This window comes from Choloepus didactylus, chromosome 5 (assembly GCF_015220235.1).
Source record: "Choloepus didactylus isolate mChoDid1 chromosome 5, mChoDid1.pri, whole genome shotgun sequence".
Classification (NCBI taxonomy): Eukaryota; Metazoa; Chordata; class Mammalia; order Pilosa; family Megalonychidae; genus Choloepus; species Choloepus didactylus.
The window spans coordinates 59,249,075-59,268,212 of NC_051311.1; positions in this window are offsets into that span (position 1 = coordinate 59,249,075).

Consider the following 19,138-nt stretch of genomic DNA (forward strand, 5'->3'; position numbering starts at 1 on the left):
ACTACTATCTAAAATTCATAAGGAACTCCTGAAAATCAACAAGCAAAGGAAGCAACCCCCAAAGAAATATAGACAGAAGTTAGGAGCAGGTAATTTACATAAGAGGAAACCTGAGAGGCTAACAAGCATATGCAGAGGTAATCCAATTCTCTTTTTAAAATGCAAATTAAGATAAGGTACCACTTTAACCTAACAAACTGACAAAAATTAGAAAGTTCGATAATGTCGTGTGTGGTGGGGTGTGAGAGTATGGGAAACCTCATGTCCTGCTAGCAAGAGTGTAGACTGTTGTAGGCTTTCTAAAGAGAAGTGTGTCACAACGTAATTAGAAGTATTTGCTAACCTGTGGTGCAGAAAGTTCATTCCAGTGTGTATATTCCACAGGACACAAAGGGAAGTTAGAAGAAACCCAGGCATCCATAAATGGGAGGAAAAGATGTAAAATGTGACAGAAGCACACCATGGAGTACCTTGTAGTAATTAAAAGTTATAGATTGCATGTACAGATAGCAACATGGATGGAATCTTAAAAACATAATATTGAGTGTAAAAAGTAACAGAATGAAAAGCATAACATTATATATTTATGTGAATTAAAATTCCATGTAGGAGGTGGGGCAAGATGGTGGATTGGTGAGGTGTATGTTTTACTTACTCCTCCAGTAAAGTAGGTAGAAAGCCAGGAACTGCGTGGACTGGACACCGCAGAGCAATCTGACTTTGGGCATACTTCATACAACACTCATGAAAACGTGGAACTGCTGAGATCAGCGAAATCTGTAAGTTTTTGCAGCCAGGAGACCTGCACCCCTCCCTGCCAGGCTCAGTCCCGTGGGAGGAGGGGCTGTCAGCACCGGGAAGGAGAAGGGAGAACTGCAGTGGCAGCTCTTATCGGAAACTCATTCTACTGATCCAACCATAGATAGACTGAGACCAGACAGCAGAGAATCTGAGAGCAGCCAGCCCAGCAGAGAGGAGATAGGTATAGCAAAAAACAGCAAGACAAACTCAAAAATAAAAGCGGATGCTTTTTGGAGTTCTGGTGAACACAGAAAGGGGAAGGGCAGAGCTCAGGCCCGCAGGCTCATTTGCAAAACCCTAAGAAAAACTGGTCTCTCTGACCCCTGGATCTTTCCTTACTAGCCCTAATTGCTTTGTCTATTAGCATTTCAATAACACATTAGATCTGCTGGGAAGGCCCTTCCTCCCCCCTTTTTTTAAAATCTTTTTTTCATTTTCTAAAACAATTACTCTAAGAAGCCCAATACAGAAAGCCTCAAAGACTTGCAATTTGGGCAGGTCAAGACAAGAGCAGAATTGAGAGCTCTGAGACAAAAGGCAATAATCCAGTGGCTGAGAAAATTCGCTAAACACCACAACTTCCCAAGAAAAGGGGGGTGTCCTCTCACAGCCATCATCCTGGTGGACAGAAAACACTCCTGCCCATCACCGGCCCAATAGCTCAGAGCTGCCCCAGACAACCTAATGTGGCGGAAGTGCTTACAATAACACGCATACACCACAAAATTGGGCGTGGACATTAGCCTTCCCTGCACCCTCAGCTGGTTGTCCCAGACTTGGGAAGGTGGAGCAGTGTGAATTAACAAAGCCCCATTCAGACATCATTTCAGCAGACTCGGAGCCTCCCTACACAGACCAGCAGCCCAGAACCATGCTGGGGGGATGGCACTCACATGTGACATAGCACAGTCATCCCTCAACAGAGGACCAGGGGGTGCAAGGCCTGGAAGAGGGACCCACTCACAAGTCTCAGGGGCCATATGCCAATACCAAGGACTTGTGGGTCAGTGGCAGAGACAAACTGTGGCAGGACTGAACTGAAGGATTAAACTATTGCAGCAGCTTTAAAACTCCAGGAACACCAGGGAGATTTGGTTGTTAGAGCCACCCCCTCCTTGACTGCCCAGACACACGCCCCTTATACAGGGCAGGCAACACCAACTACACACGCAAGCTTGATACACCAACTGGACCCCACAAGACTCACTCCCCCACTCACCACAGAGGCAAAGTGGGGGAGAACTGGCTTGAGGGGAACAGGTGGCTTGTGGATGCCACCTGCTGGTTAATCACAGGAAGTGTGCTCCATGAAGCTGTAGACCTGACAAATTAGAGATAAGGATTTCAATTGGTCTACAAATCCTAAAAGAACCCTACCAAGTTAAGCAAATGCCAAGAGGCCAAAAACAACAGAAAATTTTAAAGCATACGAAAAAACCAGAAGATATGGATAACCCAAGCCCAAGCACCCAAATCAAAAGATCAGAAGAAATACAGTACTTAGAGCAACTAATTAAAGAACTAAAGATGAACAATGAGACCATGGCACGGAATATAAAGGACATCAAGAAGAGCATGGAACTGGATATAAAGGACATCAAGAAGACCCTAGAAGAGCGTAAAGAAGACATTGCAAGACTAAATAAAAAAATAGATGATCTTATGGAAATTAAAGAAACTGTTGACCAAATTAAAAAGATTCTGGATACTCATAGTACAAGACTAGAGAAAGTTGAACAACGAATCAGTGACTTGGAAGATGACAGAACGGAAAATGAAAGCACAAAAGAAAGAATGGGGACAAAAATCGAAAAAATCGAAATGGACCTCAGGGATATGATAGATAATATAAAACGTCCAAATATAAGACTCATTGGTGTTCCAGAAGAAGAAGAAAAGGGTAAAGGTCTAGGAAGAGTATTCAAAGAAATTGTTGGGGAAAACTTCCCAAATCTTCTAAACACCATAAATACACAAATCATAAATGCCCAGCAAACTCCAAATACAATAAATCCAAATAAACCCACTCCAAGATACATTCTGATCACACTGTCAAATACGGAAGAGAAGGAGCAAGTTCTGAAAGCAGCAAGAGAAAAGCAATTCACCACATACAAAGGAAACAGCATAAGACTAAGTAGTGACTACTCAGCAGCCACCATGGGGGCGAGAAGGCAGTGGCATGACATATTTAAAATTCCGAGTGAGAAAAATTTCCAACCAAGAATACTTTATCCAGCAAAGCTCTCCTTCAAATTTGAGGGAGAGCTTAAATTTTTCACAGACAAACAAATGCTGAGAGAATTTGCTAACAAGAGACCTGCCGTACTGGAGATGCTAAAGGGAGCCCTACTGACAGAGAAACAAAGAAAGGAGAGAGAGACTTGGAGAAAGGTTCAGTATAAAGAGATTCGGTATGGGTACATTAAAGGATATTAATAGATAGAGGGAAAAATATATATGACAAACATAAACCAAAGGATAAGATGGCTGATTCAAGAAATACCTTCACGGTTATAACATGGAATGTAAATGGATTAAACTCACCAATTAAAAGGTATAGATTTGCAGAATGGATAAAAAAAAATGAACCATCAATATGCTGCATATAAGAGACTCATCTTAGACACAGGGACACAAAGAAATTGAACGTGAAAGGATGGAGAAAAATATTTCATGCCAGCTACAGCCAAAAGAAAGCAGGTGTAGCAATATTAATCTCAGATAAAATAGACTTTAAATGCAGGGATGTTTTGAGAGACAAAGAAGGTCACTACATACTAATAAAAGGGGCAATTCAACAAGAGGAAATAACAATCATAAATGTCTATGCACCCAATCAAGGTGCCACAAAATACATGAGAGAAACACTGGCAAAACTAAAGGAAGCAATTGATGTTTCCACAATAATTGTGGGAGACTTCAACACGTCACTCTCTCCTACAGATAGATCAACCAGACAGAAGACCAATAAGGAAATTGAAAACCTAATCAATCTGATCAATGAATTAGATTTAACAGACATATATAGAACATTACATCCCAAATCATCAGGATACACATTCTTCTCTAGTGCTCACGGGACTTTCTCCAGAATAGATCATATGCTGGGACATAAAGCAAGGCTCAATAAATTTAAAAGATTGAAATTATTCAAAGCACATTCTCTGACCACAATGGAATACATTTAGAAGTCAATAACCATCAGAGACTTAGAACATTCACAAATACCTAGAGGTTAAACAACACACTCCTAAACAATCAGTGGGTTAAAGAAGAAATAGCAAGAGAAATTGCTAAATATGTAGAGACGAATGAAAATGAGAACACAACACACCAAAACCTATGGGATACAGCAAAAGCAGTACAGAGGGGGAAATTTATAACACTAAACGCATATATTAAAAAGGAAGAAAGAGCCAAAATCAAAGAACTAATGGATCAACTGAAAAAGCTAGAAAATGAACAGCAAACCAATCCTAAACCAAGTAGAAGAAAAGAAATAACAAGGATTAAAGCAGAAATGAATGAGATAGAGAACAAAAAAACAATAGAGAGGATAAGTAACACAAAAAGTTGGTTCTCTGAGAAAATCAACAAGATTGACAAGCCCTTAGCTAAACTGACAAAATCAAAAAGAGAGAAGACCCATATAAACAAAATAATGAATGAGAAAGGTGACATTACTGCAGATCCTGAGGAAATTAAAAAAGTTATAAGAGGGTACTATGAACAACTGTATGGCAACAAACTGGATAATGTAGAGAAAATGGACAATTTCCTGGAAACATATGAACAACCTAGACTGACCAGAGAAGAAATAGAAGACCTCAACCAACCAATCACAATCAAAGAGATCCAATCAGTCATCAAAAAAGCTTCCCACAAATAAATGCCCAGGGCCAGATGGCTTCACAGGAGAATTCTACCAAACTTTCCAAAAAGAATTGACACCAATCTTACTTAAGCTCTTTCAAAACATTGAAGAAAATGGAACACTACCTAACTCATTTTATGAAGCTAACATCAATCTAATACCAAACCAGGCAAAGATGCTACAAAAAAGGAAAACTACCGGCCAATCTCCCTAATGAATATAGATGCAAAAATCCTCAACAAAATACTTGCAAATCGAATCCAAAGACACATTTAAAAAATCATACACCATGACCAAGTGGGGTTCATTCCAGGCATGCAAGGATGGCTCAACATAAGAAAATCAATCAATGTATTACAACACATTAACAAATCAAAAGGGAAAAATCAAATGATCATCTCAATAGATGCTGAAAAGCATTTGACAAAATCCAACATCCCTTTTTTATAAAAACACTTCAAAAGGTAGGAACTGAAGGAAACTTCCTCAATATGATAAAGAGCATATATGAAAAAACCCACAACCAGCATAGTACTCAATTGTGAGAGACTGAAAGCCTTCCCCCTAAGATCAGGAACAAGACAAGGATGCCCGCTATCACCACTGTTATTCAATATTGTGCTAGAAGTGCTAGCCAGGGCAATCCGGCAAAACAAAGAAATAAAAGGCATCCAAATTGGAAAAGAAGAAGTAAAACTGTCATTGTTTGCAGATGATATGTTCTTATATCTGGAAAACCCCGAGGAATCGACGATACAGCTACTAGAGCTAATAAACAAATTTAGCAAAGTAGCAGGATACAAGATTAATGTACATAAGTCAGTAATGTTTCTATATGCTAGAAATGAAGAAACTGAAGAGACACTCAAGAAAAGATACCATTTTCAATAGCAACTAAAAAAATCAAGTACCTAGGAATAAACTTAACCAAAGATGTAAAAGACCTATACAAAGAAAACTACATAACTCTATTAAAAGAAATAGAAGGGGACCTTAAAAGATGGAAAAGTATTCCATGTTCATGGATAGAAAAGCTAAATGTCATCAAGATGTCAATTCTACCCAAACTCATCTACAGATTCAATGCAATCCCAATCAAAATTCCATCAACCTACTTTGCAGACTTGGAAAAGCTAGTTATCAAACTTATTTGGAAAGGGAAGATGCCTCGAATTGCTAAAGACACTCTAAAAAAGAAAAACGAAGTGGGAGGACTTACACTCCCTGACTTTGAAGCTTATTATAAAGCTACAGTTGTCAAAACAGCATGGTACTGGCACAAAGATAGACATATAGATCAATGGAATCGAATTGAGAATTCAGAGATATACCTCTAGATCTATGGCTGACTGATCTTTGATAAGGCCCCCAAAGTCACTGAACTGGGTCATAAAGGTCTTTTCAACAAACGGGGCTGGGAGAGTTGGATATCCATATCCAAAACAATGAAAGAGGACCCCTACCTCACACCCTACACAAAAATTAACTCAAAATGGACCAAAGATCTCAATATAAAAGAAAGCACCATAAAACTCCTAGAAGATAATGTAGAAAAACATCTGTAAGACCTTGTATTAGGTGGCCACTTCCTAGACTTTATAGCCAAAGCACAAGCAACAAAAGAAAAAATAGATAAATGGAACTCCTCAAGCTTAGAAGTTTCTGTACCTCTAAGGAATTTCTCAAAAAGGTAAAGACGCAGCCAACTCAATGGGAAAAAAATTTTGGAAACCATGTATCTGACAAAAGACTGATATCTTGCATATATAAAGAAATCCTACAACTCAATGACAATAGTACAGACAGGCCAATTATAAAATGGGCAAAGGGTATGAAAAGACAGTTCTCTGAAGAGGAAATACAAATGGCCAAGAAACACATGAAAAAATGTTCAGCTTCACTAGCTATTAGAGAGATGCAAATTAAGACCTCAATGAGATAGCATCTCACACCAATTAGAATGGCTGCCATTAAACAAACAGGAAACTACAAATGCTGGAGGGGATGTGCAGATATTGGAACTCTTATTCATTGTTGGTGGGACTGTATAATGGTTCAGCCACTCTGGAAGTCAGTTTGGCAGTTCCTCAGAAAACTAGTTATAGAGATACCCTTTGATCTGGCGATTGCACTTCTCGGTATATACCCGGAAGATCGCAAAGCAGTGACACGAACAGATATCTGCACACCAATGTTCATAGCAGCATTATTCACAATTGCCAAGAGATGGAAACAACCCAAATGTCCTTCAACAGATGAGTGGATAAATAAAATGTGGTATGTACACACGATGGAATACTACACGGCAGTAAGAAGGAACTATCTCATGGAACATATGACAACATGGATGAACCTTGAAGACATAATGCTGAGTGAAAGAAGCCAGGCACAAAAAGAGAAATATTATATGCTACCACTAATGTGAACTTTGAGAAATTTAAAACAAATGGTTTATAATGTAGAATGTAGGGGAACTAGCGATAGAGAGCAATTAAGGAAGGGGGAACAATAATCCAAGAAGAACAGATAAGCTATCATAGGTAAATTTAATGTTCTGGGAATGCCAGGAATGACTATGGTCTGTTAATTTCTGATGGGTATAGTAGGACCAAGTTCACAGAAATGTTGCTATATTAGGTTACTTTCTTGGGGTAGAGTAAGAAAATGTTGGAAGTAAAGTAGTTGTCTTAGGTTAGTTGTCTTTTTCTTACTCCCTTGTTATAGTCTCTTTGAAATGTTCTTTTACTGTATGTTGTTTTTTTTTAATTTTTTTTAACTTTTTTTATTTTTCATACAGTTGATTTAGAAAAAAAAAATTAAAAAAAAAAAAACAACAAGGAAAAAAATATGCAGAGCCCCCTTGAGGAGCTGATGGAGAATGCAAGGGTATTGGCCTACCCCTACCTCGATGGTTGCTAACATGCCCACAGACATAGGGGACTGGTGGTTTGATGGACTGAGCCGTCTACCACAGAATTTGCCCTTGGGAAGACTGTTTCTGCAAAGGAGAGGCTAGGCCTTCCTATAATTGTGCCTAAGAGCCTCCTCCCGAATGCCTCTTTGTTGCTCAGATGTGGCCCTCTCTCTCTAGCTAAGCCAACTTGAAAGGTGAAATCACTGCCCTCCCCACTACGTGGGATCAGACACCCAGGGGAGTGAATCTCCCTGGCAACGTGGAATATGACTCCCGGGGAGGAATGTAGACCCGGCATCGTGGGATGGAGAACATCTTCTTGACCAAAAGGGGGATGTGAAAGGAAATGAAATAAGCTTCAGTGGCAGAGAGATTCCAAAAGGAGCCGAGAGGTCACTCTGGTGGGCACTCTTATGCACAAAATAGACAACCCTTTTTAGGTTCTAATGAAGTGGGGTAGCTGGTGGTGGATACCTGAAACTATCAAACTACAACCCAGAATCCATGAATCTTGAAGACAATTGTATAAAAATGTGGCTTATGAGGGGGGACAGTGGGATTGGTGGGGCATAGGGGTCACACTCCCATTTGTCTAGTTTGTGGATGGATGAGTGTAAAGGTGGGGGAAGGAAACAAACAAAAGACAAGGGTGCCCAGTGTTCTTTTTTACTTTAGTTGCTCCTTTCCACTTTAATTATTATTCTGGTTATTTTTGTGTTTGTGGTAATGAGGGTGTCAGGGATTGATTTTGGTAATGAATGTACAACTATGTAATGGTACTATGAGCAATCAAATGTACGATTTGTTTTGTATGACTGCATGGTATGTGAATATATCTCAATAAAATGAATAAAAAAAATTCCATGTACACAAAAATACATATTTTATAAGAATATATAGAAGCAAAATAATATTTATTAGACTTAGAATGGGAGCAGGGGTGGAAAATGGGGATGAAAGAGAATAAATAAATACATGAATGAATGAATGAATGAATGGAGACCATGCATGAATGAATGTGTCATGAACTAGAAGTATGGTTAACTCAATCATCTGCCCTAAGTTCCAGTAGAAAAGAAAAGGAAGAAAGAGGTAATTGAATCATGGTCCCTAGGGCCTGCAATTTAGTAGAAGGAAATAGACATATTTCATTAAAAAGTAGAATCAATGTTTTAGATATTTTCGAATAATTCTGCTCATTGTACAGCAGGGACACAAATGATGGTGTTGTAACTTCCACCCGGGTTGGGGCTGGGGAGTTGAGAAGTGGCCTTCTACAGCAGGCAACAGTAGGGGAGACAGATGTGCATAATAAAAATCATATAATGCATAAAATATGATTATACATAATATATTATAATTGTAAAATTATAATAATATATCCAAAGAATCGTGGGGAAAAATGAATTATAAAAATAAATCCAATGGGAATCAAGGATGGTGTTTTGATAGCTGAGCTGAGCCCACAGCACTGGGCAAGTGACCAGACAAATGGTCAGACTGGGGCCACATTGAGGTTCACTAAAGCTCTGCACATACACTACACACAGTTAGTGTGACCTGAGAACCAATTAAATGACTAGTAAATATACACTTTTATTCTGCTTACTTAGCAAGGAGTCAAATCCCTTTAAAACCAGGGCCCCAAAGCTGTTTGTTCAGGACTGTGACATTTAGAGTCTGCCTCCAAATTTGTAAATGTAACAAGATGATTTATCATGGAAAATTATTGCATGGTCGTCAAAAAGTAATGAAGTTGCCACAGCCTCCCTTCTTAATGGCATTTTCCATTGGCCTCTTTCCCTCTACCCTGAAAATGAGCTCTAGAAATCTAGCGTGGGGCCAATCCAGGGGTCTGATGCTATTTAATTCACTCAGGCAGTCAACCATAAACACATTTTTCAGAAGTAATGACAACTTCTGTAACTTTTTAATTAAAGCATAAAAGCCCTCAATTAAAGACACATAAATCACTGAGAAACCTTTAAATCTTCTTAATCTCTTGTGGCACTGCATGTATGTTTCCAGCTGTGTTTGTTCTGACCTCTGAGCAGCAGGGTCTCCAGAGGGATGGCTGTGCTTTCCAGTGGCGGTGGCCTGGCAGCTTGGCAGGACCAGGGATTCAGTGGCCGTGCCATGGTGGAGGAGCTGTTGTGGAGATACTGCTGTCAGTGGAGAGGAGACACCAAGAGGACCTCAAACAGGAGTGTTCAGCCCTGCTTCTTCCTGAACTTCGGGCTACTCTTGCTGTTTTTGGTAGTTCAAGATGGCAGCCTCCTCTAGGAGAGAGAGGGACAAGTCAAACAATATCATGAGGAAACAATCAGGCAAGTCCAGAATATACAACATCCCATAAGACCATCAGCCTCTTTCCTCAAAAAAAAGGGTTGGCACTATATTGGGTTAAAGGAAACTAAGGAGATAACAACAACTAAATGCAGTATATGAACTCTGATTGGATCCTATTTACAAAAATATATATAAAAGATATTCCATAGGATGGTGGAAAAAAATTGAGTATGGACTCACTATTAGACAATATTGTGGAATTATTATTAATTTCATTATCTTTGATAATATTGTAGTTAAGTAGGATAATGTTCTTATTCTCAAGAAAAGTATGCTGAAGTATTTAGGAGTGAAATTTCATGACATCTACAAATGTGGCAAAATGATAATATTGGATATAAGTGTAGGGCAAATGTGTATTCATTTTACTAGTTTTTAAAACTGTATGTACGAAAAAAATGTAAAACAAAATGTGGAGGAAGAAAGAATGGCAGCCTCTTTGTTTCTTGGACATCTCCCTCTACATGTGACTCATAACTCTACTGATGTGGCAACAGAGCCAGAATCAGGTTGGGCAAGTATTATTTGGACAAATTTTCCTCTCTGCTGTGACTTGGAGTCTGTATGTTGTGAATATACCCCTTCCCAGATTTTAAAATGATATGGGTTTCAGGAAGGTGTTAAGTTATTCAGATCTTCCCTCCACATCACTTTTTATTTATCCACCTGTACTTGGAGATTCAAAACCGATGATCAGAGTGGTTCCCATTCTCATGGAGCTCTCAGTCTAGTATGGGGGAGAGAAAACTCATCTGTCAGTCCCCACAGTGTAATACGTTTAGGTAGAGACTGCTGACATACATGTGATCAAGCATGGCATGGTGCCTTATGCCCCCCAAATATTCATGACATCACAATCCAACATCTCAAAGTGGTGTCTACTGTTCTGTGAGGAACTGAACTTAACTACTGGAATTGAACTTCACTACTGGCAGCTGCCAAAGGAAATTGAGGGGTGGTAGATCATAGGACCTTTCAATTGGTGGAATCCACTGCAGAATTTGCAGTAATGACAGGGCCTAGAATGGGACTGAGTCTCCAGGACCGAATCCCTGTGAAGATGGATATGTCTCCGTGGAGACGTCAGTGGACTAGACCAAGATATCTCTATACTTTCTAGCCCTAGATGAAGTAGCTTTATTCTCATAGGACTCGGTGGCTGATGAAGCATGGTAGGGGTATGTGACATAGGAACTAGCCTATCCAAACAGCCAGAGAAGGAAATTTTCCTGAAACATCCTTTCAAAATTTTGAAGAGTCCTCTGTCAAAACTGAAAAGGGCTTTAATTTAGACAGAGTTGGACCTTGGAGATCATCTGGTCCCATGGTTTACAACGGCGCTATCAAGAACTTTCAAGGACTCCAAGAAAGTTCATGTTTCAGATCAAGACTAGAACAGTTTGAAAGTCACAAACTAGTCCAACCCACTCATCTTCTAGAAGAGCCAGACGGAAATAGACTTGCCCAAGCTCAATAGTCTTGCCTGATAAGGACACCCAAGCCTAGGTCTAGATCTCAAGAGCTCTTTTATTATGGCAAGCTGCCTCCCACCTGATGTTCAGACTAAGCAAGGGATTCCCCAGCATGTTTTTCTTGGCCCTAGTGTAGAAGTCATTTTTTTCAGTTTTTGGGTGCCCATTATTCAACCTCATTTTATCATCAGCTGATCTCTTTTTCGGGGAATCCCTCTATTGTGTGGAGTTTCACTAGCAGATGATACTTTTTTCCCACTCTTGGAACTGAAAAGGCAGACCCTCCTTCTTTTACCTCCAGTGAGCCAGGGGTGGACACTTGGGTCAGCCAGTCAGACCCAGTCTCCTGGGGCTTTGTACCCTCCTGGAGTGAATGGATATGGAGGGCATTTGTTGCCAGCACTGCAGCAGCACCCAAACTAGCCTGTCCCTGGGCCTCTTCCTGTATCATCCTCCAGAGCTCCCTGGCTTCCTGCTCTTGTGAGTCCCTGATGTATTTGCAGTAAGTCCCCGTTTTTTCTTAAGAGAACCAGAATCCACTTCGGTTACGTACAGAAAGAAATTCTGACTGATAAACTCAGGGCATCACTGGTTATTTGGAGAGGTGCTGCTGAATGCATTTTAATTTTAGAAGTGATCAATGAACACATCACGATTCCCAAAAGATGACAGATTATCATGATGTGGATTTTTTCTACGGACCCAGATCTGAGCTGGGCACTCAGGCCTGTGTTTTGAGGTTGTGACTAATGAACCCAACCTGGCTGGAGCAGAGCTGAGCAGGGACAGGAGGGACTAGCCAGCCACCACATGCTGATTTCTACTCCATTCTAGCCCACGTTGCATGTCGACTGTGAGGGTAAATATCTTCTTGATTGGCAGATCACAGGGCCCAATGACTGCATCTTGTTAAAATTGAGCCTAAACAATACAGACGAGCACTCAATCATCTTTGTGAATTAATTCACATACAGTTTATCATTTAAGAGGCTCGCCATGGTGTCAGGGTGTCACCATAAACATAAGTTGGGTGGGTCACTCATACTAATGTAATTTGCTTTTCTATGTGTGTGTGTGTGTGTGAGACCGCCCCTAAAGCAAATTATGTGGAATAATAGCATCAAGCCAAGTGAAGTAATATACGTGGCAAACTGAGATCTTGGAAGACACGTGGGGGGTTTATTTTTGATAGAATGCCTAAGCCTTGCTTTGGTATTTATCTTCCTGTGGCAGCCCCTGATCCAGTCACAGTGTGTAATTCCATTAGCATTATCTCTCAATTCGTTTGAGAGGGGCTTCGGCCTGGACAGCAATGGCATCAAGAGCTACAGCGTTCAGGAGGCTTATTTCTGATTTCTTTAGCAAGTTTATTCCTTTATCAGCAGCTCGTTTAAAGGGAGCTAAAGGGGAGCCAGTCAAATCGTGAGGTGAGAATTTAACATGGGTTTTTAAAGGCAAGCCCTAAAGCTTTTTGGAAAAATAAAATAAAATTTAAATTAAATAAATGAACAATGCCTCCATTGCTAGCATTGCTGGTGACAAAGGATACTATTTAAGGTCCTCCTATTTATAAAGGAGTTTTTATCTTTGTGCTTTTAATGAGAAACATGATTTTGATAGGGTTTTAATGGCTTGTTCCATCTCTATTCCTTGCTTAGTTCTGCCCACACAGGCCCAGTTTCATGGTTCCTGAAATTTGTCTTCTTTGGAACCAAGTATAATGGGTTCTTATAAGTCCCACCTCAGGGCCTTTGCACTCGCTGCCTCTTCTGCTTGGTGTTCTCTCTCCGTGTCTTTTGTCTGACTGGCTCCTTCTTTGTCCTTCAGGTCTCAGCTCAGGGGCCATCATCTCAAGGAAGACTTTTTTAGACAGTGTGCCTCTACCCCTTGCAACACCATGTTTTGATTTTCTTCATGGAATTTACCAGTACCTGAAATCATCTTGTTCATTCATTTTGTAACGTGTTAATTCTTGCCTCCATCCAGAATGGAAATTGCACAAGAACATGTACCTTGTATGCCTTGACCCCACTTTATCACCAGCACCTAGAGAGCACTTGGTATATAGCAGGGGCTCAGAATATGTTCATATAACAAATAAGTAAAAGAAAGAATGAATGGATATGAGGGAACTGCCTCATCTGAATCCTTGGTTTTGTTCCCCAAGAGACTATTCCACTATTTATGAACTGGAGATATTAAAAGGTAAAGTGATCAGAGCTTCTCATACAAGGTGCAAGGTAAATATTGTACCATCATCAATTTTCTATTACCTAAAAGCCTAACTTAGGAGAACATATGTTAATGCCGTCATTATTTCTCATTTTTATGAGACTGATTTTTAAAATATTGTAATAGCACAGATAGTATGAATAAAAATGAATAACTATAATTTCAATATAGTGTTAAGTATCAAGAAAAATTGCTTTCTGAATTGACAGATGCTGTCTTACAATCCCACAGTACCTGGAGAATACTTATATCTTGGCATCAATAACATACTACTGTACTTGTTTACTGTTTTGACTCCCACTAGCCTGAAAACTTCTAGGGGTAGGGATATGCATGAAACAGCTTTGATCTGCAGCTGTGACATGTAGTAAGCACTCCAAAACTGTTTTTTGAATGAATGATTCTAAACATGATATGAGTTACACAAATTATCCCATTGACATATTTTACTCTACGATTACATTGAAATAAAGTAAAATAACCTTATAGTCCCATGAAAATCTGTGGTATCTGTTTTTAGCCTTTGGAAAATACCTTCATCACAGTCATCATCATTATCGTTTCATTCTTTCTTTCTTTGTTTCTTTCCTCAGATGTGTTTTCTCTTCCTGAAGTTTTGATGCCCAAATAAGCATGAAGAATCAGGGAGGGAAATTATGATCATGCCAGAAAGGTGTGGATAAAGTCACTGGAGAGGAAGAGATAGGATGCTTTAGTTTTATTTACAGGAAGAAGAGGGTGATGGTGACAATAACAGTGATCATAATACAGGAAGAAGCATAGTTAAGAATGGGAAAAGGACATTTAGATTGAAAATTTGAAACTTCTGCAGAAGAAGTGAACACACATTCCTTCACAGAGAGGTGCATTTGATGATGGAGTAATTTCCCCCAAGGGAGAGATGAACATGCCATTGTTCAGGTAATTTAAAACAAACGGGAGGAGGAAAGAGTAGTCATTATTTATGGTTTGTTGAATGTCCACAGCATAGGTAGGTAGGTGTAGGACCAAACCCTGGCCAGCCTCTGGCTTTATAGCTCATGGTTGCAGCTGAGACTCTTGCACCAGGCACCTTGTCTGCCTCTCTGAAACGCTAAGATCCCTGCACTGGTTTTCAAGCTCCTAAGTGTCGAGAGCTGAGGCTGAAGCAGGCAGAAACGGAGGAGGGGAAAGGGCTCCCCTCTGGGGCAGGAAGAGCCCAGCAGAGAGGAGGGAAAAAGCCATCTGGGCATTCAGGGCAGAAAGACTTGGGGTGACCCTGGGGAGTGAGGAATGGGGCGAAGGTCTGAAAACCAGAGGGAAAAAATGAAAATTCAGAACCCTGGATAATGTGAACCTCCAGTGGGTGGATGATTGGGGAGTGGTTCCATGCAGGCCAGCACCAGGCAGAGGATAGATATCTGGTATGGGAGGTATACAGTACAGAGCAGGGAAAGGCAGGGTTTAACTTGGCTCTGTATTTATTTCCTTTATCTCACTTTCACCTTTGTGATGGAGTAATTCCTTTGTTCCTTTGTTTCAAATGTAAGAGTTTTAAATCTCTTTTGGGCTTGGCTACTCTCCCCTGAATGTTCTCAAATTTATCTTACAGTGTGGGGCCTTGAACTATTTACAGTAATTCTGGTGTGGTCTTGCTATCTCAGAGTGCAGCAGGACTATCACCACTCACTTTGGAAAGCCATTCATCTACTAATATAGTTTACAATCTCACTGACTTTGGTAGCATATTAACGTTGATTCACTTTGAGTTTATTGTCAAGTTTAGCTGGTAGTATTTTTTGTTTTTTAATGTGGTCATGTCTCCCTGATCCTGTATTTACAAAATTGGTTTCTATACCCATTGTATTAGTCAGGGTTCTCCAGGGAAACAGAACTGAGATTTATTGTAGGAATTGGCTCATGCTACCCAAGTAGGCAAGCCAGTATCCTGTAGGACAGGTGTGAGTTCAAAACTCAATGAAAGTGACAATGAATTCCCAAGGAGATGCTGGCTGTCTGCAGTAGAGATAGAAATTCTTCTTTCTGACTGCTGAAATTCTCAATTCTTCCTTTAAGACCTTCAACTGATAGGATGAGATTTCTCTCATTGCTGAATGCAGTCTCCTTTGTTGATTGTGGATGTAATCAGCCATAGAAACAATCAACTGACTAATGATTTAAATCCATGATATACCCTTGTGCTGGTTTGAATGTATTATGTCCCCCAAAACACCATTATCTTTGATGTAATCTTGTGTGGGCAGATGTATCAGTGTTGATTAGATTGTAATTCTTTGAGTGTTTCCATGGAGATGTGCCCCACCCAACTGTTGGTGATGGCTCTGATTGGATAATTTCCATGGCGGTGTTACCCCACACATTCAGGGTGGGTCTAAATTAAATCACTGGAGCCAAATAAATGAGCTGACAAACAGAAAGAACTCAGTGCAGCTGAGAGTGACATTTTGAAGAGGAGCTACGGCCAAGACGGACACTTTGAAGAATGCACAGAAGCTGAGAAAGTAGTTGCAGATGAGAGACAGTTTGAAAATGGCTGTTAAAAGCAGACTCTTGCTCCGGAGAATCTAAGAGATGACAAACACCCCAAGAGCAACTAAGAGTGATATTTTTGAGGAACTGCAGCCTAGAGTGGAACGTCCTGGGAGAAAGCCATTTTGAAACCAGAACTTTGGAGCAGACGCCAGCCAGGTGCCTTCCCAGCTAACAGAGGTTTTCCGGTCACCATTGGCCATCCTCCAGGGAAGGTACCCGATTGTTGATGCATTACCTTGGACAATTTATGGCCTTAAGACTGTAACTGTATAACCAAATCAACCCCCTTTATAAAAGCCAGTCCATTTCTGGTGTTTTGCATTCCAGCAGCATTAGCAAACTAGAATAACCCTCATAGTAACAATCGGGCCAGTGCTTACTTGACCAAACAACTGGACACCACAGCCAAGCCAAAATAACACATGAAATTAACCTTCACACTTGTATATGAGACCTTGGTTGTAATTATATTACACTTCATTTTGTTAGCTTTTCCCCATAATCTCAGCATGCAAAACTGCTTTTGAATAGAGATATATATTCTATGTATATATATATATACACATATATACTTATATATACTCTATATGTATATATATTCTATGTTGCTGTACTTTGATCATGGGCTTGCAGCCCAAATAAAACAGGGTCTTCTTGTTCCTACCTGAGGATTCATCACAGCTTGATGAGGCACCAAAAGAAATAAAAATCCACCCTTCCTAAGCATTGAAATATTACCAAGTTCTTTACTGAAGGTCTCTTGAGCAGGATCCAAAGGCGAGGAGTATTACATTACACAGTTTGAAAGCCTTCCTAAAACCCATCCTCCTGTGACTGCTGCTCATTTCTCCCCTGGATCCCCATCTTTTAAAATGTAGACTGGTTAAGCCTCTTTTGCTGTTTCCATTTCTTGGCATGGTGCCCAAAATTAAAACCAAAATAACCCATTAACAACCAAAATGCCCAATATTAAGCAAAAGTTCCTTTCTTCTTAGAAGGGGGGTTGTAAACACTTATAGTTTAATATTTCACTTTTACCACAGTCATAGAAAATGTGATGACCATGTCTCCTTGGTCTTTACCAAGGTCAACAGTAAACACATTGAGCAGGTTTAGTTAGAGAACTAAACTGACACATAACCCAGGACGACCTTCCTCCAGGTTGTCTTCAATGCATTAATGAACATCTTTAGGGTTTAACCATCCAGTCAATTAATCCATCCATGCCTCATATTCACAAATATTTTATTAGAGAGTTTATCAAATGTCTCGATGCAATCCAGATATTCTCTTAAATTCCCTTGATATAAAAGCTTCATGAGCTCAACCTGCCATGGTCTTTTTTTTTTTTTTTTTTTTTTTGTGACCCCTGAGCTCTTCCTAGTGATTACCACATCTTTTTCTAAAAGATCATGTACTTAGCTTTTACATCTGCACCAAGCTCACTTGTTTGTGTTTTTCAGAACTTGCAATATTTTCCCAGAATTATTAAACAGAATTACATTTGCCTTCTCTAGAATTTTATCCCCTCTCCCCACACCATCCCTAATAAGGGTGAATAACTCAATATGGAGCTTTCACCCATCGGTTTCTAAATGTTTTTGGACATCATCATATTCTTAGCTGCACCATTGCTGGGGGTGTTACTTTCCAAGGAGTTTACTGACCTGGGAGTGGGAGAGCACTGCCTCTGCCTCTGACCACATCTAAACTTACTTGCTTTTGCATGGGAAAGATGTTCTGGATCATCCCTGGAATCTCCCTCTAATCGGTTCATCCCAAAGAGAAGTCCCAGGGCCAAGTCGGACACTGGTTTGTTTTTAGGAAGTGAGAGATGAGGACTTATTCTCCGGAGCGCTTACCCTGCCATGCCTTGGCACACAGGCTGCTGTGTGACCTTCATGGCAGCTAAGAAACAGGAGCAAGAAGGAGCACAGCAGGAAACCAGAGCAGAGGCGAGCGTGAGTATGATGCAGATGGGGTGGAGGAGCAGTTGGCTGGATTGGAAAAGACAGAGAGAGTAGAGAACCAGGCGGTGTCATAAAGATGTTTTTAACAGTGGTATTTGTCTTTCATTTTAACCAGATTTTTTTTAAAAAAAGGAGAGACTGTAATACTTGTGCATGGTAAAAATGTCAAAAAGTGTAAAGGGGTATACCATAAAACGCTAAAATACACATATCACCTCTCCCACTCTGAGGTTTGTGCTGTGTTTCTTGCGCATCCTTCCAAATGTTCTATGTATATATATGCTTATTAGAAAAGCATATTTTTAAAAATATGATAATGTATATATGCAAATATCCTCTTCCATACCTTGTTTTTTCTTTTTCCAGAGCAGCATTCATAGATTTACTTCATTCTGTTTAACATCTGCACCGTGTTCTATTGTATGGGTGTACCATAATTTTAACAGTGCTCTGTGAGCATGAAAATAGAATGGTTGCAAAACCCAGGGTTTTAATCTTAAGTTTAAAGTGGAAAGAGTAAACTATAGGTGTTAACAGGTTTACATTTTGAGCCTCCTATGTAACCTGAGATATGTCACTTCAACATTTCTTGCCTCAGTTTCTCTTCTTGATTCTAGTATCAAAAAATACTAGGAAAGGTTCTTTAAGTATAGGACTTGGCAAAGGACAGTGAATAGAAAACGTGTGTAGCAATATTTTCTACAATATTTTCCAGAAATGGGGTGTGGGCAGAAGGAAACTCTAGCTGTGGCTAGAGTGACACTGAATTGAGCTGATGCTGGTGTATTTGACACGTGACCCTGATCCGTTAGCTGAGGAGCTGGGCAAGCCTGGCCTTACCCCAGCTAGTGGTCTGCCCTGGCCAGTGGTTTGTTGGTAAATGTTTAACAATCAGCTCTCCCTAGAAATAAAAGCCCTGATTTGTAGTGTTTGCTGGCTGCTATTTGTAAATATTTCACCATGGCTGATTTCAAGCTATCAGTGTAGTGTT